The following is a 17,555-nucleotide window of genomic DNA, read 5'->3' as shown; positions in this document are numbered from 1 at the left end:
ACACAGCTTTCTTCAATGACCAATTTCATAATACATCATTACCCATTTTGCCTCCTGCTCAACATCTTTTTCCCCACCTTGCTTCCCAGCTTGACTTCTTTAGATGAGCTCAGCTGTTCATATCCACTCCATAAACAGCTGGAGAAATTTACACTGCTGTGAATGAGACTTTGTTTTTATAACTGGCGAAAATTAGCTCATTCTTAACTTCTCTGGTAAGGACAGAAAAGCAGCCAGCTGTAATAGTGCACCATGAAAGTTAAATACATATATATTTACCAGTGTCTTAAAAGTAGTTTATAAATCTGAGAGCCTGTACATAGTGTTTAAGGGTAGATTTACAGTTTAAATCTCTATCTCTTTAAAAGAAAATAAAGACAGACAAAACCTATATAGGTATATTCAGTCCCCAGCCATTTGCTTTCAATGTGGTTCCTACAGCCACTTTTCATGTTAACAGTTCAGTATCACTAAAAATGCTACTACCTCCAGTAATAAATAGGGAGGTGCCTGTAATGGTTTTCTAATTAAAGCAGATTTAACTTTTGTATGTTAATTAGTCTCAGTTAATATCAATTAAATAAAGGAATAATGGGGTCATTTCACATTTAAATCACAAAAGCTTCAAGCATAAGCAGTCTTAAAGGAAATTAGCTTGCAATTATGCAGTGTTATTAATAATTGCTTGTAAATAGTAATAGCCGATCTATTGCACAAGCCATGCCTAGTGGTTACAATTATAACAGAGGTAAATCCTGACTAATCCTTTCTCAGGAGTTCAATCTGCTTGTTTTGTTTAAATCTCCTGCCTTTGTAATTAATGTTATCTGTCATTTTCTGTCAACAAGACATTTGTTTTACTGGGTACTATAACAATCTATTTCACAACGCCATCCCTGTCTGCATTCACCTGCCTCCTGACAGCAGGGGGACCTCCCTGTTCTCCGAGCTTGTCTCTGTTACAACTTAGAGGCAGAAGGCAATTTTTTTCTAGCATAAAGAACCGTACTTAATGCAGCAATTAACACAGACAGAATAAGCCTCTGTTCATACTAGAATCCTTATTATAAAACTAAAATGTGAGAACTAATATTAATAATATTGTCCCGATATATTTAAACCTCCTTTTTGCCTGCACAATCTCTGTATTAACAGCCTAAATACACAGCCAAGCATCCGAAAAACGCTATCCTCAGAAAATAGATATTTATCCACATACCAAGCTTGAAGTCTTATGTTACTTTTTTTCCCCGAAAAGGAGGACAAAAAGTCCACACTTCTCACAATTAGATATGAGCAGTGTGGGAAAGCAGATAAGGAAAAACCAAGAAAAGGAATCCTGTCAAAGTCAACATCAAAACACCATTTACCTTCAGCTGGGCTACAGGTTTACTCAAGGATTCTGACAGCAGGAGCTTTTGAACCATGACACCCATTGCCAGAAGCACACTTATTTTAGTAAATCAAGCACAAAAAAAGCCTGCATCTATTAAGAGTTTCATTCAAATGCAAACTTCTCTGACAATTTCCCAGAGGAAAAAGAAAACAGGCAAAACACACACAAAAACCCCAAAACAACCCCTTCCCCACAAAACCCACCAAACAACAACAAAAAACAAACCCACCCCAAATCAAACAACCAACAAAACCAAAAAGGGACAGGGGGGAAGGAGGAGAGAACCTCAACTCTAGAAGACTGCATGATCCCCTCAGTAAAGAAATTAAATACATAAGTAATAACCATACCTTAAAACACAGCAAACACGCTGATAGTAACATGCTATGCCCCCTTCTCAAGAATCTCAGCCAGCTTTCATTAAGTTTTACTGAATGAACTATTGTGGGATAGTATTGAGAAACCAAGTAACTCCATTGACTTCACAAATAGAACTACAGAAAATATGAGAACCCCTCAGATCAGCATCATTTGTTCAGCAGATTTCAGTGCTCAAAATCAGTTAAAAACCAACAAAGTCAATCTTGGTGGTGCAAAAGAGATGATAACCTACCCAAGTTTTCCTCTTTGTCAGCAATGGTCTGATGAAATACAGCAAAACCTCTTATCTCCGCCTTCAGCTTGGTCAGCAGTGTGCTCAGCTCAGCTGTGAAGCTCTGTGCTGTCACCCTGACCTTTAATTAGTCAATCAACCTGCTTTGGTTTATATTGGAATACGCTGATCGCAAGTATAACATTTACCACCACCCTGGAAATGAAGTCTTTGTTAATGATGCTCATTCAGTGAACCAAAACCTTTCAAAACAGAGCAGCACCCATCACACTGTGTTTTCTAATCAGTCTCCCCCATCTAAACATTATATCACTTCTGCTAAGACCACATTCAGCTGTGTACTGAGAAAAGCAACACCTGCTACAGGACTCTGATGTGCATAAACCAGCCAGAATCAATGGTGGTACTGCTTTTGGATAACGTCTTGGTATTAAAACACTTAATAGGTCAGAAAGAACAAAGTGGAGGAATCATTTTGCTGAACTTTTGGGTAATTGCCATAGACTGCTTCCCCATAGTAAGTCAGCTTGTAGGCAGAGGAGAAAACTTATAATCTGAAAACTGTTTTCTTGATCTCATTTGAACTTTTAGAGACCAGAGCTAGGGCAGCAGTATGGAGGTTGAACATACATCACCAAGAAGCAGAGCTGCACCACTGGCAGAACTGTGTACCTCTGCATCTGGCTGTTTGCAGGGGTTGTGTAGATCTTTGTCTTTTCCCTGAGAGGCAATGCCATTCATAGCAGCTACAAGATGCATTTGTATCCCACAATGCTTTCTCTACTAACTGTTTTTGGATGGTCTCAAGTTTTTCGCTCTTTAAAATATCTCACATATTAGTTCAGATCTCAGTAAATTAGCATCCCATGTGGTACTTTCTTTCTTAATGTTCTGGTTCTCCTTACTTGAGCCTGTTATCCTCCTTTTCTCAAGGAGGAACAGGGATTGCTACAGACACACCTGCTCAGAGATCATGGTGAGGCACTTGCACCTGGATCTGCCATATGGAAATCAATCTCTTAAACCTACAGACAGCAGAAAACCACATGAAAATGAATGGCTCTGAGACACCAGGACAGCCTCAGCTCCTTGAGAGCATTTTGTGTCTATCTCTTGTCCATTTACAAAGGTAGCAGTGGGTAGCAAAGGAATAAACACACACATGAATATTGGCTTCTTCAGCTTCTTTTACCAGACTTTCAAAGAAAGCAACACAGAAACCAGACCTGCAGCAGCAACATGGATGTGTCTCTTTCACCTCACTCACACTGTTCACTGTGGGAGGTGGCGGAGATCAGACCCACAACAATGGCATGTCCTAAGTATGGTTGAGCTAGGGACAATGGGATGCTGGGGATGGTTTTCCATTTGGCCACTTCTCCTTGACATCGGTATTAAATGGGTGTGAATGAGCATAGCCAGTGCTGAGGGGGAACATTTCACACACACTTTGTGCAGGTGTAAATAACTACGCAAAGTAGACAGTCAGGAATGTGGTCCCTTACATACTCTTGCCAAAGCTGTAAATAGTAAGTGTCCAAGCACTGTATATCTAGCACAAAGGTAGCAGAAAACATTCTTTTTGTGAAAGTCAGTTTTGATGCACTTAAACCTAATTCTTTCCAACAGGAGTATACTTGCTGGATTAATGAGATTGACATGAATAGGATTTGGCCTCTAGTCTATGTGATCTACCTTTTCTGGGCTCCCTGTGATATTGCCAATAGATCTCTGATTTCTTGGTTTTTTGGTAGAAATTAGAATTCTGGCCCCTGAAATAGGTGGGGAAAAAAACCCAAAAAACCCCAAAATAACCCCAAAACCAAAACACTCAAACAAAAAAACCCCAACCCTGAAACATCTTCACAGCTTTCCCTTCCTCCTACGCTAGCCAAATTACAAGAGCAGCAGCAGCACGGTCCCATCTCACCTTGTTTGAGTATCGGTGTGAAGCTATCATCTGATGAACTATTTCCAAAATTGCTTTCAGTTTGAACTGTTGCACAACCCAGCCAGTAACCACAAAATAACAATTCAAAACTTGTGCACTGCAAGGGTTCAGATGACTCAATAATAGATAATAGCTCACAGTTCATGAATGTCTTATTCTCTTAGTTTTAGCTTAACTCAAGCACATTCTGTCTACAGATGTATACGGTCAAATTATTAAGGGGAAAACCACAATGTGAATAAATACCAACATGACAGTGTCAGCGCTGGGAGATGGGAATGATACATGGTTGTTACTTCAGAGCAGAAAAATACACCTCCCAATAACTTCATATTATTATCACTCCCAACACTCATGATGAAAAGGACAGAAACTTTATTAACTGTCTTAGCCCATGTTGATGATGTTAATACTGAAGTAGTTAAAAAAAGCCCAACAAACCAACACAGAAAACCATTAAATGTACAAAAAAATTAAATCAGGAAGTCCTTGCAGTTATAAACTTCGCATCACCGGTGAAGAATCACTTCTACACGCAAAGACACCTACAGATGTGCAAGAAGACAGGAGTTTTTAGTCCAGTTTGGAAACTCGTTCATGTTTCTTGAAGATGCCTAGCATGGTGCAAGCAGAAGAAATGGTTACTCTTACAAACACTAACAAAGCCACCAGCAGCAAGATGCACGAGCTCCCAGTGGCGAATCTGGCTTTCATGCAGACTAATCTGTGGAAAGGCCTGATTTGAGAAGTAGTAGTGCCAGTATCACCAAGGAGCCACTTGTGTTCAAGCACAAAGCAGTGAAGAAATCTTCTAGTCCACCCTGATAGGCTTTGAGTCATGGCTCCTGGTGTCCCTCCTAGAAAGCTCTGCTTTAAACCCTTTATCACTGGATGCGGTTGTTAATTATGGGGCCATAAATTAAACCCAATTATAAAAGCAACATGTCATGACAGGTACTGGAAGTGATGGCTGAAGCCTCTGCCATGCGGTATGCCAGTCACAAAGCAGTGGTCTGTATGATATATTGTGACTATCACTTACAGAGTCACCCTCCTCATGCTGAAACCAACAAGGTGTCATTGAGGCCCAGCAAAAGTACATAATTCAGTGAAGAATTCTCTCTGAAAAGTCCTTGAGTATGGCTAAGTAATGATCTTGTTTACCTCATTTAGCCCCAAGTTCTCCAAGTAAGAGCTGGCCATGAAGAGTTCTTATGCTGTCTGATATCCAGCCGGGACAATGTGTCCTGTCTTTGTTTTCAGCCATCAGGCTTGTGTCAAACACACCCTGACAGCTGCAGAATTTTTTGGTGAAAACAATAATTCCACTTTTCCTTTCCATCTGCCTGCAGATGGTTTAAATCTGACCCATCAAAAGGCTGAGGAAAAGAAAAAAAAATATTCCAGCTGAGATGAAATTATAATGATTGCTCATTTCATTTAAAGAAAATACCAAGGTTTGAGATTTGCAGAACAGTCCTTGCAATGATGAATTAAACTGTGCATGGGAGAACTAGATGTTTTACCAGTTGATCTGAGGGTAGTTTTAGATTAGGTATCAGGAAAGAATTCTTGGTACGAGTGTGCTGAGGCGCTGGCACAGGTTGCCCAGAGAAGCTGTGGCTGCCCCATCCCTGGCAGTGTTCAAGGCCAGGTTGGACACAGGGCCTTAGAGCAACCTGCTCTAGTGGAAAGTGTCCCTGCCCATGGCAGGGGGTTGGAACTGGATGAGCTTTAAGGTCCCTCCCAACCCAAACTAATCTATGATTCTGTTATATGGGTTCTATATACTTCCTCTCAGAACTCTTCAAATTAGCAAACAGCCACATGAAAAATAATGAGCAATATCTGTTATGGATGACAACTACTTTTTCTCCTTTACTAAGGAGAATCTTTGTTAAGAATCACTGAAATACAGTCCAAAATATTAGAAGGGAAGAATTTCTGAAGGCGTAGGTTTGAAGCTTGATGATCCTACTTAGTTTCAATGTTCCTCTAAGTTTCTCTATGTTTCAAATCCAAATAACAAACTTGATGTCATTCTACGTTCATTGCCAACCCCCTGCATTGCAAACGTTGCTTTGCAACTGCACATTGTGAATCAGTTTGTTCATGAAGAACAGCAAGATATTACATTAGCAAACCAGTTTCAGTGCTTTCTATCCATGCGTTTGATGAAACCAGCACATACTGCAAAGTATCAAAAATACAGAGCAACTAAAAGAAATTACTATCTGCCTAGTGATCTGGGGGTGAAGAATGAAATGCCATCTGTCCTGGGCTCAGCTGTAGCAGTCATTTTTCTCCTTCTTAGTAGCTGGAGCAGTGCTGTGTTTTTGACTTTAGCCTGAGAACAGTGCTGATAACACACCGATGTGTTTAGTTGTTGCTCAGTAGCACTTACCCCGATTAAGGACTTTTCAGTCTCAAGCTCTGCCAGTGAGGAGGGGCACAAGAAGCCGGGAGGAAGCAGAGCCAGGACACCTGACCCAAACTGGCCAAAGGGCTATTCCATACCACAGCACGTCATGCCCAGTATAGAAACTGGCGGGAGTCACCTGGAAGGCCCAGATCGCCGCTGCTCGGGTCGGGCTGGGAATCAGTCAGCGGGTGCTGAGCAGTTGTATTGTGCATCACTTGTATTTATTGTTTCCTTTCCTTTTCCCCTTTAAGTTTTATATTCTCTCCCCTTGTTATTCCCCTTACCATTATTGTTACTGGTGGTAGCAGCAGTGGTTTGCATTATACCTTAGTTACTGAACTGCTTTTATCTCAACCCGTGGGAATTACGTTCTCTCTATTTTCCTCCCTCATCCCTCTGGGAGCAGGGGGGGAGGTGGGGGGAAGTGAGTTACTGGCTGGGCTTAAACCACGACACCATCTCTTGTGCTGGCCTCTTTATACCATCATGCAGACATGACATTGAAGGGGAAAGCAAGAAGTTCAGTGTCCCATTCTTGAGTTGTTTCCACCTCTGACTCTTTTTGGCTCACTCAAGCCTGGAGCCCTCTGCTCATGTAGGCTATTCTGGTCTTTTGGTATCTACTTTCATACAAACCTCAACTATTTCTTCACCACAGAAAATAACAGAAAATCAACCAGGTCAAACACGAGCCACAAACAGTAAAAATTTATCGAGTCATGGATTTTAACAAGACTTCATCATGTAGGCTGATAGCAATTTCCAGTCACTGCAAGGGGGAACTGGTGGTAAAATATACGCAATCACTGGAGGATGTCATATGGGACAAGAGCTGAGGAAACAAGAGTTAAGGAACCTGGCACTCTTTAAACTAGGAGAATATAGCCTTAAGTCATTGTAAAATGCTATAGATTGCTAAAGCCCCCTTTGCCCATGGTGTTGGGATTTTGCATTAGGACATGGGTAAGGTGGGGATGCGGTTCTTAACAGTACTAGATGTCTTAAAGATCCCCTCAAGCCTATTCATAAAAAATGTCATTGACAGCAAGGCAAAAAGGGTGGCCAGACTAGCCAGGAGCAAGGAGAATAAGCAGCAGCAAATCTCTGTAGGATGCACTTACGCTATTTCCCTTGCCGGCATAAACAGGGCTTTTTCTGAGAGAGCCAGAATGTCTCCCGGGATCCTGCTGGAGGATGTTCCATTTCCACTTTGCCCTTTACCTAGGGCTGTTCCTGCCAGACACTTCCATTGGCTGTGATTGAAACCACCAAACAAACAAATGGAGCTTGCATTTGTATTGCACCTTGTGACATCCATGAGTCCAAGCGTCATACTTACGGGTAGGTCAAACTTGCCATGCACACAAACGCTGTGTGTCAGTCGCAGAGTGGCTGTGCCACGTCCCTGGGCATCTGCATTGCCAGACAGCCAGGAGTTTGGAAGGCTGCCCTTGAAGCAGGGGAACTGGTAAACAAGAGCAAGGATAATGGTGGAAAACATCATGAAAAACAACAGGTGGCTAAGTCACAGGAAACATCCTGTAGAATTCAGAAGCGGTGAAGAGACTGATTGTGCACAGAGGGTGAATTACCCTCTCTGAAAGGTTGTCTAAAAAGTAGCACACTGTTTAATTAAAAAAAGATAATAACCATTTGAAGAGTCTACTATTGCTATGGACTGAGCTTGGATGACTTTCTTCTTACTGCAGTGCCCTCAAAGTCTTCAGTAAGATCACATGTATATGTAGGCTTCAGCTCTCCCTGGCTAAATAAAGGACCTGCTAAACTGTCACCCTTTTCCTAAGTAATGGATTCAGTTCAGGAAATTAAGACTCATGCACCAGTGACTAATGCCTTTGTCAGTCTAGTTACGAAGCACCCGAGGATGGCCACGAATGCTGTGTGCTACGTGTTGTGCCTTGAATTACTATTTCGGAAAGGCCACCTTCAATTGGACCCAGGCCCAATCCCACCTCTGATGCAAAGTGATTGCTGTGTGCTGCCCCCAGGGCATGTGCTCCTGGAAAGCAGGTTTCACCACACAGTAGGAGGTTCTTCACAGAACTTCAGGCAGACTTTAGGGCATCACATAAGCCCATCCAGCCTCCTCCCTCTTTGTCCAGTGGGAATCACAGAGAAGTGATTATCTTGGAGCAGACACAGATGCTTAAAAAAAGAGAGGGTGATGGAAAAAACATTACACAAAGCCTCCTCACGTGAGCAAAGAGTACACCCCACAGCTGTTAGCTTTGTTTTACATATTTTACATATTTACATGCACAAAATATTTCCAAACATCGCTGTGTTTATTTAAAACTCCATCAGTAACACGTCTGGCAGAACAGATCCAGTGCAAATATGTTCACTGGATGACACTTCCCTGCATTGGTTTTAAAATGCATCAGGGGTCCAAGGCTGCTTCTACTTAAGTCAACAAAAAAATTCCCAGATTTCCAAAGGAGGAAGAGCTAACTGTAATCCTGAAGCATTCACCTTACAGCAAAGGCCTTCAGCCAAACAGTCTAAAAATGAATGAGGCAACACTTCTAAAACAGGGACAGCTGGTACGTTAGAGAAAGGGATTTTTTTTGCTCACGTGTCACAGATGCCAGTTGCTTAGGGGTGGGTGGTGGGGGTGGGCTGGAATGGGAATAAATCCCTCGAAGGAAAGGCTGAATAGCCTTCTTCAGATGGTGTAGAAAAGCTAAAGAAGTTGCTCAAGATCAGAAAGGGGAGGGTGCGTGTGCCTCTTCCTAAAAGCATATTCTAGGTTAAAAGCAGACAGTGACACCTGTGTATGTGCTCATCTTCAAGAAGCATTAACTCCCATTCAGCAAAGGTCAAATGATCACCTGAGGAAGCATTTTGCCATGAACACTTCTTTGTAAGACATCCTTTCTCTTCCAGCCCATCCAGACAGGCAGGAAACGGGGCAGCCCCACTGTTTGTCACAGGCACAAATTGAAAGTCTGGCCATGGGAATGACCATAGGGCTGGCTTCACGCATACTACCCTGATGAGAAAGACAAGGAGGTAGAGAGCATGGCGCGATGCCACTGCTCCATGTTGCCTTGTTGAGCTTACCTGCTGGGTGGAGCAGGGGTCTGTCCCTCAGAACTGAGGAACTGACTTCTTCACAAAAGTGAACCAGAAAGAAAAGGGTGACAAAAACCATGGGTAGTTGTGCAACTCGTGGAGTTCCCATTCAGCATTGGCTCTGTTGCTCTAAAGACAGACAAAGCAAGGCAGAAAAAACACACCAGCAAGTAGGGAAGATTTATCCACACTCCCACCCCAAAGTGCTTTATTGATGGGGTTCTACAGAAGCCTCCCCATTGGCTTCTACACAGATGCCAAATAATAGGTTCATACCTTTTTACACTGGGCATTCAAGAGAGACTAGGGAGTTTCCCACTGAGAAACTGGCTTCCTTAAAGTTGAATTTTCTCTTTATCCATCTCCATCAGAAAAGAATGGAGTGTTATTCTTAAAAGGGAACAGATTTTTTGGTTTTGGCCAGAGATAGAAATCTTTGTTGCTATATTTGGCTTCCAATGTAGGACTCTCTGCTTGCTGGTGGGAGGAGGAAATTAGAGCTGGTGTTATTCATAACTAAATGGGCATGAAAAACAAACCACCTCCCTTTGAACCTTGGTGCTACTATGGGCATTCACATAACAAATCATTCTCAAAGCCTCTGATACCTCTGTACATGCAAAGGTCAACATCAAAACTTTATTACCTGCTCATTTTCCCATAGCGATAAACCGTTGCAGATGTACAGTTACTGTCAAGGCAAAGACATTGGTGTAGTTCCTGATGCTGGTTTGTTGTTTTGGGTTTTTTTCAAGTATCATTTCTCACTTGCCTTCAAAGAAAGCAAAAGTGATATTCTGGAGGAGAGACGATTACTGGAAGGCTGCGGCATCCAGCCCCCCTCCCCCTCCTCCTCCCAACAGCCCCAAAAAAGAAATCAGCTAAATTAATCGGCATCCCAGCCCAACGCACAGCTCAGCTGTGAGGAATTCTCACCAGATGTCTTGGTCCCCACCCGGCCTCCCACGTCACGCAGGCAGCATAACCCCTCGGAGTCCGAGGTCCTGCCGGGATGACCGGCCCCACCATGCCTGGAGTGTCCATGAAGGGCTGATGGCACCCCTTGTCCCACCAGGGCCAGCCAGCCCCAGCCCCAGCAGCTGGCCTCTGGCCACACTCGCCTCCCCCACCAGCACAGAGGATGCCAGCCCCACACTCCTCACGTTTTCCGTGGCATTTTCCCCACATGAGGCAGGCTGAGCACCACTGAGGTCACCTGCCTGGATCCTGGCTCCGAGGAAAGCTCTCCCCAGGCACCAGGCTGGGACTCAATTTCCAGCTGATAACAACCAAAATGAGATTTATCCAGGTGTAACCTAATGAGCTTCCCCATAGGTGTTAAGGTCACTAAAGCCAACCGATTGGCACTGATTAACATTAATGGAAGATGTTGATGGTCATGAATAGAATAAGTCACAAAATAATGCTTACTCTTGAGCATTGATGCAAGGAGAGCATGTAGAAATAACTCCTATGAGCGCCTGGCAAACCCAGGTGTGGGGCAATGCAGCTGGAGCCCTACTCTGGTGAGAGCAGTAGAAGTTACAGGGAAAAGAACAAGCACTACAGCTAGCTCCTATCCCCTAGCTTCTTCCTAAAGTGCGTTTGCTTCACTTTGGATAACTGTAATTGTCTTAAGGCAACAGGGCTCCCACGTCATTGCTCAAAGACTAAACTGCAGTGTACACAGCTCACTTCAAAGAAAGCAAGTTCCTGCTATGTTTATCCTAAGTTGTCCATGACACTTAGTTTATATGAAATTTCTGTGTCTTCACATTATTCTGGTAGTTTTTGATGGCTGTCACATCCCACTCTACATCTTTCATGTATTAGCCAAGTGATCATTAAACACTATTTGCTTATTTTTCAGCGGTCTGCATCCCATCTTCATCCCCATTGCCCATGGAGACTTTTTCCATCCCGATGGCTCCCAACCCCATCCTCTCCTGGAGAAAGCTTTTGAACCCAGTCTCTCCCTTTCCTAGGTTCCTCTCCTTGAGTTTTTGGCTGGCAGCTATCTTCATCTCTTCCTCACAGTCTAAGAAATAAGAACGCAGTGATTTTGCACAGAGAAAAGGTGCCCTGTTTGCTGTCTGGTCCTGGAAACAGGGCCTGGAGCAGGATGTATGGGGAAAATCCTGTTCATCTCCTGATGCTGTGAAACAGAGTACATCCCATATGGTCAGGATCTTCAGAGGATTTTGCAACTAAACTCTTAACAGCTCCCTGCTGATTGCGTGCAAGTGGCAATTTTTCAAAAGCTGAGTGCTTGGCCAAAGTTTGGAGGTTTATTTTCCCCCTCTGTTGGAACAGTAAATGATGATCTGTGACCAAAACACCAAACCTTCAGCCCTCAAGCCAGAACACATGCAAACTTTTCTTAATTAAGCAGTTGTAGAATAATTTTAGCAAGGGCAAAGTTACCTCCTTAGAGGGAATCACTGAACTTTGCAAAAAATAAAGTCATTTGTGTAAAGTCTCTACTTGATGACTGTAAAAAGTGCCAGAAGAAGATAAAAAAAGAGCTTTACACTAAGAAGTGTCAGGTTGTGATTCTACTAAGTCAGATTGTAAAATAGACTCTAGTGTTAATGCAACTTAACTTATTAAAACGAAGAAAAAGAGACACTGTAGTGGAAACAATTCACACTATCTGAAAGGGAAAGCTGCTGCCTTCATAAGAGCCCTTTTTGAAACTCCTTTGATGCTAGGCTTTCACTCCATCCAACTCTAGTACAGAACCAGTTTAGAACACTTGTTTTACAACATTTTCAAGAGAAGACAAACCTTCGGCTCTAAAAATTAATCCCATGAAAAAAAAAAACCCAGAAACTCAGCATGCTGTAATTTACAAAGAGATTTATGAGTTCTTCAGTTGCATAAAAGAAAGCATTAGCTAATTTTTCAGAAATATAGACCAAACCGAAAATGCTACATAAAAAATATAACAATAAAATTCACATTAAATTATTTATTCAGCAATTAAAACAGTGACACTTTTCTTTACACAAAACTCCCCGATCAGTTTTGATGAGAAGGGCAAAAAAGTTCAATGTAGTTTTGAGGGAAGCAGGGTTGGAAAACAGGTAGGGGGGGAGGAGAGAGGGACCCTGATTTGACTGATGGTTTTAAACAACAGCTACAAACAGCTAGCAGGGAAAGTGCAGCATAGTTCTGCGGATACTTTACTAGGTTACTGTAAACCTCAACTGCTATAAATATTGGTTGTCTACAGGTACCAGTTACCTGAGCCTAAGCTCACTGGAATCAATGCAGATTCCAACTGATGTCCACCGATGTTGAACCAAACCTCAAGCCACCACACTGTGCCAGCCAACACTGGACTGCAATTTAGGTGTTTGAGTCTGGTTCCAATGATCCCAATGCCATCAAAGATTTCCAAAGACACTAAGGGGAGGAAGCAGCATTTGGGCTCCTGTATGTAAATGTAAATGGCCATCATCAATAATGCACAGCTGATCCATCCTGAAGGCTTGAGCCTTTGAGCAGGTGCATGAGAGAACTGTGATGTTTTAATTACTCCCATCCCTAAACTGTATTTATTGGGAGCTAAAAACATCCTGCATTTCATAGGGAACTCCAGCCCAGCTTTCACAGGTCCCGCTGTAGACTCATGGAGACTGCAGAGCAAGCATAGGGAGAGGGTCATGTGCACTGTGCAGATTAAGGGCAGCTAAACCACAGGTTTCCAGGAACATCTCTAATTCCCCTTGGTAAACAGTTCACCCCATTAGTATAAACCTGCCAACACAGCCTAATTTTTATACATTGAGCAGCAGCTGCCCAGTCATCTACATACAAAGCTGGAGAGGATTGTCTCTGCTCAGCCTGTGCAAGAAGACTGCTCCTGCCTCTCCTGTCACCTGGATTAGATTTCAACCTTGTTCAGGCAAGTCCCTTAGTCTTTAAGGGGACATCTTTCCTGCATCACAACTTTCAGATTGCGCCCATAGGGCTAATAGGTAAAAGCAGTATTTATTTTTAAATACCTTCCTGCTTTACATGAGATTTCAGTTCCAAACAACATGCATCAGCATTTTTAAAAATCCACATGCAAACAGTATCTATCATCCAAACATCCTTTAAAAGCTCAAAGGCTGATTATACCAAAGCCAAGAAGTCAATCTGAAAAATATATTTCTAAATCATTCATAAGAAATACATGTTGCTGGTCCATTGATATGGAGAAAAAGCTTGTACCTGAAAGATTCATATTCAAAAAGATATGCTTGTCTGTTGAAAGGCAATATATTGCATCTCTCTACATAACTGCTGGTTCCACGGTCATCTTTACAGACACAACAAATCAGGGGTTTTGGAAGGGGTCTTTTTTTATTGGTTTTTGTCATTATTTGGTTTTGTTTTTTACAAGTATGGAAAAATTCCATTCACTCCTGAGTTAACAGAGAACGCAATAAAATGCCTACATTTTCTCAGTCTCAGATGAGATTTAGTGATGTCATTTCTAAAGGATGTGCATTTGAAGCATGAGGGTGGAAAAGGGAACCAGGTATAGCTGTATGTGGATATACATATATATATATGTATATAAACATATATACATATACATAAGGAATTGTGGGAGGAGCAGAGCAAGACGAACACAATAGCGCCGAAGCAGAAAGGCCGGGTGCAGGCAAGTCGATCCTAAGTGCAGGTGGGGGAAATGTGACACTCTCCTCCCACAACCTCTGCTCTCTCTGAAAGCTGCGATGAGAGATTCATCCTCAAAAGCATGTTTTGAGGCAGGAGCAGACAGCTGAGAGAAAACTGCCGTTCACTGAAGATCTTCACGCTACAAAAAAGGTATCAGATAAACTGGTAACGGAATTAGTGCATCTGGTGAGGACAGGAATCAGAACAAAGTGCATTTTGCAATAGCCAAGCATAGATTATTCTCCAGAAAGCAAATAAGGGAGGTCAGTAGCTGCACTATTCCATCATCGTGTTGGGGTGGAAATGGCCAGTTGAAACTAACTGGTATCTGCTTTCCAAAAACTGGTATCTGCTTTCCAAAAACTGGTGGACAGCTTGAATCCTCCCAAGTCTTCAAACGAAGACACAAAAACTGACAGCAGATTTCTCAACATTAATAGGAATAAAATAAAATCCTGGACAACTTCTAGGAGTTTAGCATGTAGATTTTCTTGAAATAAAACAGTAATTTCCCTGTGCTCTCCCAGAAATTGTGACAGAGTACATCATGTTTTGTAAGTAAGTCTTTGAAAAAATGAATCATCCACTTTCTTGGGACAGCATCAGAGTTCACTAAACATAAAAAGAACGAAACAACTCCTTTAGTAATACGTTAAGACACGTAACTTATCTGTGACCTGATTTTAAGGGCCTTTTTTTCCTATCATGGAAACTTGAGCAGTCTTAACATTGCTGTTTCTTTTTCACTGCCGTCAATTCTCTGTAACTGCAATGTTGTGAGCAAGCGCTCCCCTCCTCTTTCAAGAACAAAACCATCACAGCATCTGCTTCTCATAAGCACATTTGTGCGTGTGTATAAGTGTGCGTGTATGAGGGACAGAAAGAGGGAGAGAAGTAAATCTGGTGCATTTAACTTAAAAGTTTGTCACAGGGGAGGCTTTTTTCTTTCCCATCCTTCAAAGTATAGAACATAGAAGTAGAGCTACTGTTATGCATTTGTGGTTTTACTTTCAACTCACTTGTTAGCCAGGGGACACTTAGTGACTGAGGAAAAGAAATTCAATTTATTTCAATTGACTGGTGCATGAATTGCTATAGACGATAGTAAGTTTTTATTGGCACTTGTCTTCCAGAGCTTGCAGAGCAAAAGAAGTTCCTTCAGTACACTCACAGATTCAACAGTGAAAACTGGGCACATAACAGTAGTCCTTGAGGTGGAAGAGGCAATAGCATCACTGCATATTCATCCCCACTACCCACAAACTCAATAAAACAATCCAGAAAGGGATTCCAGTGCAATCTGTGGGCCTGTTTTTTCCTGCCTCATTCTGCTTTGACATCGATAGGAAACAGGAGGAGGTCCGTCGTCATCTGAACTTGCAAAGAGGAAGGCAATGAGCTGACTCCTCTTGATAGACTTGAAACTATTTCAGGAAGTCAATCACTCTATGCCTTTTCTTTTGCTCCCACCACCACCAAATTCTTCAGCCCTGAAGTTTGAAGTGGATACTTTGCTTCTTTGCTTTTCAGCCCAGGAGAAAAAATACAAATATAAAATAAAGCTTGGATTTTTTCCTCCCAGTATTTCTCATACTGCCAGAATTCCTAAGTCAGAACTCTTATTCTTGAGATATTTCCTGGGCTATACTGTCCTGAGAAGAAAGTGAACCATGGCAGCTATTACTACGATGCTTCCCATACAGTTTTCCAATTGCATTATGAATTCATTGACAAATTGAGGAGCTAGCTCCACCAGAGCAGCAATTGTCATGAGAGTGAAATCTATTAAGAGAAAGAAATGCTGATGGACTATGAAGATGAGGTGGAAAAGAAAACTCCAAACCCACTGCAATTAATACAGCATCCCAACAGAGAAACTATAACCCTACTATTTTAACGTAGTATTTAAGTATAGTCCATTCAGCACTTAAGACACTCTCAAACTTCAAATCAGCAAGGTACATACTTAAAGGTCTTGCCAAATTGTGATATAATCCTAATGCCTCCAGTGCCAGCACGTCAAGCCCTCTTATATGGCAAGGGAGAACGCTCAACACCTCATAGGATCAAGTTCAAAAAGATTGGAGAGAAGCAGCAGCGCAGGGAAGGAGGCCTGAATCTTGGAGTGGCATGCACATCCCAACACTTCCCCTCCCCTTTCACACACAGGTCCATGTGGCCTCCACCTGACAAACTTACATTTACAATGCTTGCTGCCTTAAAATTAAACTGTTTCTTATCTCAGTCATGTGTTTATGTCTTGGTTTCCATTTAGCTGGTTTGTCTTTCAGAGAAGGATGTCTGAAAACAGTGGTAACAGAAATACAATAGTTTATAACAGCCTTAGGAAATATTACAAAGGTACCCTGGGTACACAGAGCACAAAGGCAACATCTCCAAACAATAGCTAGGATCTGGCAATCCAGGCCCCGATCCTGCGTTTGGTCCCACCTAAGAGCATGCTGACACTCGCTGGAGTCGCTAAGGACTGGGGATGGAGGCTGACCCACCTCCAGCCCATCACAGGACTGGGGCTGTCAAGGGTAATCTTGTACCTCTTATTCAGGATCGGATCATGTTCACCCTGGCTTCAGCTAAAAACCTTATTATGCAAGTGAAACCCAAAGCCCAGACCAGAAATGAGGTTTCCCAAACACCTTGCAGAGCACTGTAGCTAGACCTGGCCATGTCATTTCCAAGGACAGACAGCAGCCAAGCCTGAATTTGTGCACACTGAAAACATGCAAGTTCTTAAAAAATTCAAGAGCTGCAGCTGGCGTCTCACAAGGCTCACAGCAGATCTTAGGTTAGACAAACAGTTTTTGAAGTCAACAGGAGTTGAAAGTTTCAGTGCTTCCCTTGAGGTGCTCGGCAGACAGCTCAGGCCAGTTGGAAATATTTTGTTTCCACAAGTCACACACTTTCATAAAGCTGACATTTCTTTCCTGAATATTGATGTTAGAAGTTACCACCCTCGAAATGGCTTAGCTGGAAGTTCTGCCTCTTGAGTCAAAATACGAGTATCCTGATACTCACGAGCACTATGACGGCCTGAAACATAACCCACAGGCTACTGTGTTCAATGGAACAGCTTCAATGGATCATAGATGAGGCCCAGACTCAATTCTGATTTCAATCCATAGAAGTATTTGGTCCATTTTGAAAGAATGGGTGGGTTGGAAATACAGTGCCTATAAGCCCAAGCTTTGCCCCATGCTAAAGCTGTTTGCAAGTTTCTGACAATCAGCACAGCACAAAGCCACCTTTAGAAGCAAGAAAATAAAAACCACCCTCACTACAATCCCACTCCAGGAAAAATATTTGGCTGAAACTTTAGGTGCGAATTACACTTGCTTAAGCTAGAACAATAGGACAAAAACATCAAAATCTAGTGATGTGG

The sequence above is a fragment of the Nestor notabilis genome, unplaced genomic scaffold (assembly GCF_000696875.1).
Source record: "Nestor notabilis isolate BGI_N333 unplaced genomic scaffold, ASM69687v1 scaffold5274, whole genome shotgun sequence".
In the NCBI taxonomy this organism is placed as follows: domain Eukaryota; kingdom Metazoa; phylum Chordata; class Aves; order Psittaciformes; family Psittacidae; genus Nestor; species Nestor notabilis.
This window is presented reverse-complemented; position numbering follows the sequence as displayed.